Here is a 9,946-nt window from a genome sequence, read left to right on the forward strand (position 1 = left end):
CGATATCCTTGTTTGATATCAAGTGGGTCATGGGTCAAAGAAGATAATACAGGAAAGATGTTTACTTGTATTTTATTAACGATTAAAAGGCATTAGACTGTGTAGATCACAGTAAATTATGAATAACTTGGACAAGAATGATAATTCCAGAGCACTTCATTGTGCTAACATGAAACTTTTATGTGGATCAAGTGACAGTTGTTCTAACAGAACAAGGGAATACTGCATGATTTAAAATCAGTAAATGTTTCCGTCAGGCTTGCATCCTCACACAATAATGTTCAACCTGTATTGAACAAATAATAGAGAAGCTAGAATACTTGAAGAAGAATGTGGCATAGGGATTGGAGGAAGACTTATTAACAAGCACTGATTTACACATAATACAGGCTTCCTTGCTGAAAGTGAAGAGAACACGGAGCACTTGCTCATCAGTATGGATTTCAACTCAATATAAAAGAGAAAACTCACAACTTGACCAAGAGCTAACATCATGATAAATGGCTTTGTCTTAATTGTATCGGCCGTCAATGATCATTGGCGCAGCAGTCCAAGAGATCAAAAGGAACATTGCACCAGGCAAATATTCCACATAAGGCCTTTTTAGAAGAATAAAAAATGATGATGTTACTTTGAGATCTAAGTGCACCTGACAGAAATCATGGTATATTCAATTTTCTCTTCTCCACGTGCAAGTTGGACATTGAGTAAGGAAGACTAAAGGAAAATCCATGAGTCTGAGTTGTGGTGCTAGAGATGAATGTTGAAAGTACCACGGAATGACAAAAAGACAAACATACATGCCTCGGAAGAAGTATAGTCAGAGTGCTCCTCACAGACAAGGGTGGCAAGACTTCAGCTTACGTACTTTGGACATAGTAGCAGGCAAGGCCAGTCCATGAAGCAGTAAACCGTTCTTGGTAGAGCACAGGGTCAGTGGAAAAGAAGAAAGCCATCCAAGAGATGGATTGACACATTGTTGCAATGCTTGACCTAGGCACATAAGAATTGTTGGGGTGGTGAAGAGCCAGATGGCGTTTTGCTCCTTTGGGCACAAGGTCTCTGTTGACCAGAACCTAGTCAATGGCATCTAACAATAGAGAATTACTCTTCTCTCGGTACAACTTAGCTCTTTCAAGAACTCATTCCATCTTCCAGTTTTTAATTTAGCTCTGAGAGAACCCTTAGAAAATGTTTCTTTTTCTTTATTCATCTAAAATGTTCCTATTGTTTTCATTGTCAGCTGAATGAAGTTATCTAGAGGTTAGCATACTGTTTTACAGACAACAAAAACTCATAAACAGGTAGCAATCCATTAGAACAGTGGTTCTCAACCTTCCTAATGCCATGACCTTTAATATAGTTCCTCATGTTGTGGTGACCCTCCCAACCATAAAACTATATTTGTTACTACTTCATAACTGTAATTTTGCTACTGTTATGAATTGGGCAACCCTGTGAAAGGGTCATTCGACCCCCATAGGGGTTGTGACTCACAGGTTGATAACCATTGCCTTAGAAAATAACTTATTAAAGGTAGGCAAACTGCATAGCCCACTCTTAGTAAGATTATTTGTATATGTTCAGTCTTGAGATAGGTGGAATACTAATTAATCTGCTTGAAAGAATATATAAATTAATAAGTACATATATTTATTTCTATTTAATCTTTTTAATACTTTGATGAATCCTCATGTTAGGACGTTTTTGAATTAACCTTTTAAAATATTTATTTAAAATCTTAATACATCTTAGTGGAGAGTGAGGTTCCATGTGCATTAGTTAAGGCATTCACTTCCTATCCTAAAGGTCATCAATTCAAAGGCAGCGGCAGCTCAATGGAAAGGCATATGGTCCTCTGTTTCTGTAAAAATGTAGCACCGTGGAGCGCAGATGAGGCAGGTCAGCCCTGCCTTGCAGTGTAACTAGAAGCCGTCATTGGCTCCAAGAAAACGCATATTTACAGAATGTTTAATATCCTAGAATTTGATATCTGAGACCTTTATTATTACAAATAATACTACCGCAATTCAAACAACCGATAATAATTATTTTATCAGAACTTAATTTCCACAACTGTTGCACAACAAAACTTTAAAATATATTAATAAATTTGTAGCAGCTGCTAAACTTATAGTTTCTCTTTGTATATGTCTTAATTTCAAGTTTCTATGAAATAATATAACCAACCTGAACATTACCCCATGGTTAATGGAGAGGGCAAGTTCTCTAAATGTGTATTATTCAGTTATCAATGGTGACATGATATATTCATATGTGGTCTAGTTATATGAAAAATAAAGTTAAAGTCAAATTTCTTTGATACTCATATAATTTTATTAACTTCATATTATACAAAGAAAAAATATATCCTTCTTTCCATCAAGCTAAGTCATGCTCATTGGGATCCCATGGATTTTAGAACAGAAACCCTACTGTTGTCAATGGTTGTGATCACTACTGGGTATATTAATATAGATTTCACCTTAGAGGCATCTGGATAAAGTCAAGGTATCAAATTTTCAATTAGCTGTAGAGTACTTAATATTTGTTTCACCTGTGACACTGTCTTTCTCTTACTTGTTAGTTATAATGTATTCTATAAATGCAAAATGATTAATATTGCAACAAGAAAACTGGTATAGAAAAACAAGTAATAATGCCCAAATAAATCAATATTCTAAAAATAAAACAAACCATTTGAATTATCTATAGCCTTCCCTAGAATGAATAGCGGCAGAGCAGTGTCAGATATAGTGCTAAATGAGCCCCTCAGGTCGGAAGGTTCTCAAAATATAACTGAGAAAGAATTGCCTTCTTCATTTAGACTTGACCATGATGACGCAGACGGAGAAAAGCCATTAAAAGCTTCATTTGATTCACAATGCTAAAATTACAGTCACAAGCATCCATTCATAATTAGAACTTGGATGTGTGAAGTATGAATATGTACGTTGTCAAAAATGAAATAGAACACATTAAGTTGGCTATCTTAGGTATTAGTGAGTTGAAATGGACTGGTGTTGGCCATTTTTCTTCATGAAAATCATGATTATAGAGGTTGAGAATAACGAACTCAGGAGAATGACAGCATTCATCATCAGAAAAGAGACTTCAATATATGTCTGTAAGTACAATGCTGTTTATGATAGAATGTTATCTATTGTCATGCAAGAAAATGTACTCCATAAAGTATGATTTAAATTTATGCACCTAGCTATTAGAGGTACTGGTGATAAACTGAAGATTTTTACCAAAGTTTTAAGTCTGAAATTGATTGAGCATGCATTCAAGATCCATTGGAAACAAAGAGGAAAGAGCAGTAATTTGAAAATACGGCCCTGCTGAGAGAAGCAACACTGGAGACTATATGATGGGCTTTTTCATAAGTAATGACTTTTTTCATTGAAAATACCTTTTTCTCAAAAAGACAAATAGCCACTATCCACATGAAAGTCTCTAGAGAGAATACACAGGTATCAATTTAACTACATCTGTTAGGAGATGTAATTAAAATCAGCAGCTAAAACAAGGTAAGCAATCAACTGTTGAAATGACTATCAACCGCTATATTAAAGTTCAGGTTGAAACTAAAGAAAATTAAAATAAATCTGAATTTCGAAAACATCTCAATAATATATTTGACACATTGAACACTAATCTGATGAGTTGTGGGATGACATCATGAACATCATACATGAAGAAAGCAAAGGGTCATTTAAAGTTAGGAAAGAAAGAGAAGATCAGAGGGGATGATTGAACATACTTTGAAATTGCTTTTAATTGTAGAATAGCTAAGTCTAGTGGAAGATGTGATGAAGTAATTGAGCTGCAGGGAAAATTTCAAAGGAAAGTTCTAAATGATGGAATAAATTGATATAGTGAAATGTGCAAAGACTTAGAGAATGAAAACCTAAAAGAACAACATGCTATCAAATCTTGAACTGAAAGAACTGAAGAAGAAACTTAATCCTTGAGATGTAATAATATTTAACATTTTATGGGCAAAATATAGAACAATACAGGAAGCATAAAAATGAAATTAATATGCAAAGCCATTGTACTAAAAATTAATCAACATTCAACTATATCAAGAGGTAGCATAATAATCAAGAACCTGGGTGCTATAGGAAGAAGTTCCCTGAATGCATTAGCTCAAAACAAGGCTCCAGGAATTGATGGAACTCGTATAATTTGAAATGTTTCAACAGCTGATGAAACAATGGAATTGCTTACCAGCCTATTCCAATAAATTTCACAGACTGTTATTTGGCCAACTAACTGTAAGAGATCCTTATATGTACCCATTCAAAAAATGATTCAACAGAATGCTCACATTCTAGAACAAAATCATTAATATTGCATACTTATAAAAATTTGTAGATCATCCAGGGAGCTGCCAGAGATTCAGACTGGATTGAGAAAAGGATATGAAATGATGGATATCATTGCTGATGTCACATGGATCTTGCTTGAACTCAAAGAATACTGGAAAGAGCTTACTTGAGTTTGATTGACTATGCAAAGACATTAAATTCTGTATAGCATAACAAATTATGGAGAGCTTTTAAAACAATGGAACTTCTAGAACACCTAATTTTGTTCATATAGAACCTATTCATGGATCAAGTTGCAGTTGTGCAAAAAGAATAGGAGAATATTTCATGGTTTAAAATCAAGAACGGTGTTAATCAGGATTGTAGTCTCTCATCACACTTATTCAATAGATATGTTGAACAAATAATGTGAGAAAATGGATCCTATAAAGGAGAATGTGGTCTCAGAGCTAGAGGAAGGATTATTAGCCAACTTTGATATTCAGATAACAAAATGTTACATGCTGTAAATTAGGAGACTTTGAAGCACTTGCCGATGGAAATCAAGGATTGCATCCTTCAATATGGATTGCAAATTAGTGTAATGAAAGCTAAAATCTTCACAACTAGACAATTAGGAAACATCTTAATAAATGGAGAAAAGATTGAAATTGTCAAGGATTTTGTCTTGCTTGCATGCACAGTAAATGTTCACGGAAACAGCAGTCTAAAGACCAAGTGATACATTGCATTGGATAAATCTGCTGCACACAACCTCTTTAAAGTGTTGAAAAACAAGGATGTCACTTTGAAGACTAAGATGCATCTGATGCAAGCCATGATATTTTCAATCACCTAATGTACCTGTAAATGTGAAATGTTGAAAAGAAAGAAGTGAAATACTGAATAAAGAAGAAGAACGAAAGCATTTGAATAATAGTGCTGATGAAGAATAGTGAAAAATACATGGTCTTTGAAAAGACATGTCTTGGAAAAAGTACAAAGAATGTTTCTTTGAAGCAAGAAGTGCAACATTTCATCTCAGATACTCTGGACATGTTACCCAAAAAGATAAGTTCCTGGAAGCACATCACCTTCGATACGTTAGAAGGACGATGGCAAACCCTTGAAGAAAGAAATGAGCACCAGGACTGCATCAGTGGGCTCAAAGATAACTTGAGTGTGGCAGATGAGTGAATGGACAATGTTTCCTTTGTTCAAGGGTTGCTATGAGTCAGAACCCAGAATTATACAATTGTGCCATTAATTCGTTACAGCCGTGAGAATTTTTTTTAATTCCTTAAGTCAGATTTTTCTTTACTTCTCATTGAAAATGTTTCAGATTTTATTATACTTATTCAATTAAGTTTTATTTTAAATCATTTTATTGGGGGTTCTTACAACAATCCATACATCCATTGTATCAAAGACATTTGTACATATGCTGCCATCATCCTTTAAAATTTTTTCTTTCCATTTCTATAAGGATGTTGCTCTATTCAATCCTATGACACAAGTACGTACGTAAGTTTATAAACATATAACTTAATATTTCAAAACACTGTGGCCATTTTATAAATAACTATTTCTTTGCTTTGTACTATCTTTGCTATTGGAACTCCCCATGATGATTGCACAGGTTAGAATATTTGAGTTAGTGAAGTGAAGTGATTTCCCCAAGTCATGCAGATTTTCAGCAATATAGTAAAATTCAAATTTTCACTATATAGACCTGGAGAATGGGACCTTCTAATCATAATAATGCTTCCATCATAAATTATGATGTGTCCAAATGAGTAAATATTGTATGAAAGTGGTTGGGTGTAGCAAATATTGTCCATAATAATCCTAGGACATGAAAAAGTAGAATAATCATAGAATAGATTAGAAGGCTCACATATGCCTTTTGATATGAAAACCAGGCTTCTTGAGGATTGATACTACTTACCTTATTTTCTTAGCAAATATTTAAATATACAAAGTCAGCATTTTTTGTCTTGTCCAGCTATTCTTATTGTCCCTGAAGGTAACCCAGCAAGACACAGTCCTTCTGAGACAGAGGTTTTCAACAGCCTCGGTATCACTCTAATCTCAAGAACTACAATAAGAGCTATATTTGAAGTGCATGTAAAAGGTGGTGATCACAATATTTACCTAGGACAGTGTCTCCCAGAGGTTAATCGCTAGGAGAAAAATATTCTGAAGGAGTATTATTTGAAACAAAATTATGAAATATTGCTTGCTTAAAAAATGTTCTTTTTGAAGTGTATAATGAAAATTATTAAATTAAACCTCTTAGAAGCACTTGAGCAAGATTCATTTTGCATCCATTCTTCCTAAGTAGATTGCAAAGCAATAATTTTCCAAGGCACATTAATTAGCCTTTTATTTTTAGAATCACTGATCTAAATATATTTTTACAATATAAAAATTTTAAAGGTATCATAAAATATGCTTCCTTTCCTCTCTTTAATAAAAGCCATATGCTCAATAAAAAGGTGAAGGAATAAAGTTATAAATATGAAGTTACCTTTTGACATTCACATTGTTTGTTTTAATGAGTTTTTATTACATTTTACCATATTTTCACTTTCTGTCATTAAAATTCTTATTTGATCAATTTATGGTGACATAGAAATCAAACAATTACATATGCAGGAAAAGAGATTGCATAAGTTTAATATCATAAATAAGACAATCCCAGGGGCTTACTGAGAAAGAACCCATCAGTTTATTGTATGAAAGTTCAAACAGAAAATGAAAAACACTAAAAGAAGCCCATGAAAGGCCAACCATGCCATCAAGCATTAACCATCGCATTTAGAGACCACATCCATAAACAATTTGACACATTGAACCCTGTCTGACATGAATGGAATAGAAGATGCAGGGAAAGAACCAAATGGGAAAACTCAAAAAGCAGCTCTAGAAGATAAAGTATTAAAATGAAGTGTGCAACTGCTTGGAGAGAGGAAGCCCAAAGGGAAGAAAACACTTTGCATTTCTCAAGGTGAAAGAATTTAAGAAAAAGGCGTGTTGGTGGTGAACGGCTGACCTCTTTTGCTTTCAGCAAGAAGAAAAATAACCCAACTCAAGGCAGCCCAAAGCCAATTATCACGAGGCTGAGGTTGGATAGGCGTCAACGTTCCATCAGCCTTTACCTATCTGAATGCCAGCCACTTCTCACATGGCACACTATTTCTGTGTTAGGATCCATCCATTTTTTAATGTGCCACACAGAACCCACAGATAATACTCATGATTAGGAGGTTTATTAAGGAAGTTTACAGCTAACAATAAAACAGAATGAGAAAGTGATCTTGTCTAAAGCCAGCCGGCAAGTATAGTATTCAGTTTCTCAACCATGAGGTCTTTGACTTCTACTCTGCATGGGCAAAGCTCCTTTCATGAGAGTAAATGCCCAAAGGGCATACCAATATTTCAGCCAGCTGGGACAGACAAACCAGCTGCTGAACCTCACAGCCTCCAGCATTACTCCGCTGCCCGGGTCGTGGTCTCAGTGCTGTTCCTCTGCGCCGACTAAAGTGTTTAAAATGTGCTATCAATATGGATCATTTCCCCAAAAGGGACATTATGTTTAGTAAAGTTGATGATCAATTAAAAGGAGGAATATCATCCATAACATTTACTGATAGAAACATAAAAACAAGTGTGAAGATGACACATTTTGGGGTAGCTTTTTTTTTGTGCTGTACATAGGATCGTTATGATTAGGGGCTGAGTGCATGGCCCATAACAATAATAAAAACATGTCAATGATCGAGCTAGACCTTTTGTCAACAAAATGGAGAGATAGCATTCTATTACAGGAAGAGGAGTTGTTTGAAAACAAGCATTTTATTTTGTATAGTATTAATTTGACATGATAGTTACTATGGTATTCTTGATTGGTGCAGGTCAGGATAGCCTGCCTCCTTTTCTGCAAATTAAGCTTGGATTTGGAATGAAAGAATCTGATAAAGAGGCTTGTCAACTCATGAAAGAACTTTGATCACAACATATAATTCTGTAAAGAGAATACGTTGCATTTGGATGGAGTTTAAATATACACGGAGCAAGCTTGATGTGCTGATATAAAATTCTCTTCTGGAGTCACTATTATTTTTAGAGGGACATGATTTGTGTAGAACATCTGGTGTAACAGTTTTAAAATCCTTTATTGTGTTTAATAAAGTCAAAGATCCTTTTTTTTTTCATACAGGAACAAATGCTTAAAAGGTGAGTTTTAGATCCCAGGAAGTCTACTTGTCAATGACAGAAAACATGAAGGAAAAGACTAATTGGAAATAAACTCAGATTTCTATCACTTCCAAGCTCAATCTTTCTAGAAATTTGACAATAATTAAACCAGGGCCAAGTATTCTCAAGTATTATTGCTCAGAGATTGCTCTGCATATGTTTGTTCTATGCTCAACCGCTTTCAAGTATTAATCCTCTTTTGATACTGTAGCTGAATGGAATGGAGGACATGAAAATGAAAGCAGGGAAGGTTTGCATATAACTCATACTGTGGAGTATAATTGAGCTTCACTGTTCACACTGTTCTAATTATATGTATCCAGTGTTCTTGCTGCTTAGAAAATGGGAAGTTTGAGTCGATGCTATTTTTTCAAAAAGATAAATACTTCAGGATTTCATGTCATGATTAATAATTTTGCATGTCTGTGATCATGCATTTGGAAGTACAACTATGTGGAAAGGATACAACTCTGACTCATACGCTCTCTGATATGAAACATGTATTAATCCCTCTGTATGTTCTGTTGCTTTGGTCTCAGTACACGTTTTGTATGAGCACTATTAAGTTCTGGATTTCCTATTATAGGCAGTGTTACTATAGTTTGTGGTGATCACCACAGTTGAATGTGTGTGCACAACCAGTAAATCACAAGTAAATATCTTTCTGGGATCTCCTGCTTTGGGCCAACACCGATCTGTCATCCACAAGGCAGGCCCTCATTCTCAGCTCTCTTCTAGACTCAGCTGGATGTCTAGCAGTCCCCTGTAGGTGAACTGCTGCAAAAAAAAAATTATGAATAATCTTAAGCAAATTTTAACCTGTATGTGATATTATTGTTACTATTAGATAAATTCCACATTCTTTTGCATAATCTTTTTTGTGATGGTCATGCATATAGATCTTTTATAATCAATTGACTTAGTTATTGCCAAATTTCTTAAACAGATGAGCTAAGGTCTCCTGCACCGCATCTGTCTGTTGTTCTCTTCAATTGTCATATTTTCCATATCTGTTTTTCGCCAATGCCTTCCACACATTTTAGATTTCTCTCTGTTCCATTTATTTTTGATCATATGGTGCAACGGCCAATGAAGACCAATTATTTTTGGTTCAGCGTCTCTGCATGTTCCTTTGGATCTCTTTTGATGCTTTTTCCTGTATTGTTCCATGTTTTTGCCCATAGAATCCTTCAATATTTCAACTTAAAGTTTGATTTTTTAAAATTTGTTGCTTTTTAGCTTGAGAAATACTAAACATGTTCTTCTCTTTTGGTTTTCTGATTCCATACTTGCCAATTTCATGACAACACTGTTTTCTCAAGCCACCCTTTAAAATCTTCTATACAAATGTTAATTTTTCTTTTAAAACC

Source organism: Tenrec ecaudatus, chromosome 2 (assembly GCF_050624435.1).
Source record: "Tenrec ecaudatus isolate mTenEca1 chromosome 2, mTenEca1.hap1, whole genome shotgun sequence".
In the NCBI taxonomy this organism is placed as follows: domain Eukaryota; kingdom Metazoa; phylum Chordata; class Mammalia; order Afrosoricida; family Tenrecidae; genus Tenrec; species Tenrec ecaudatus.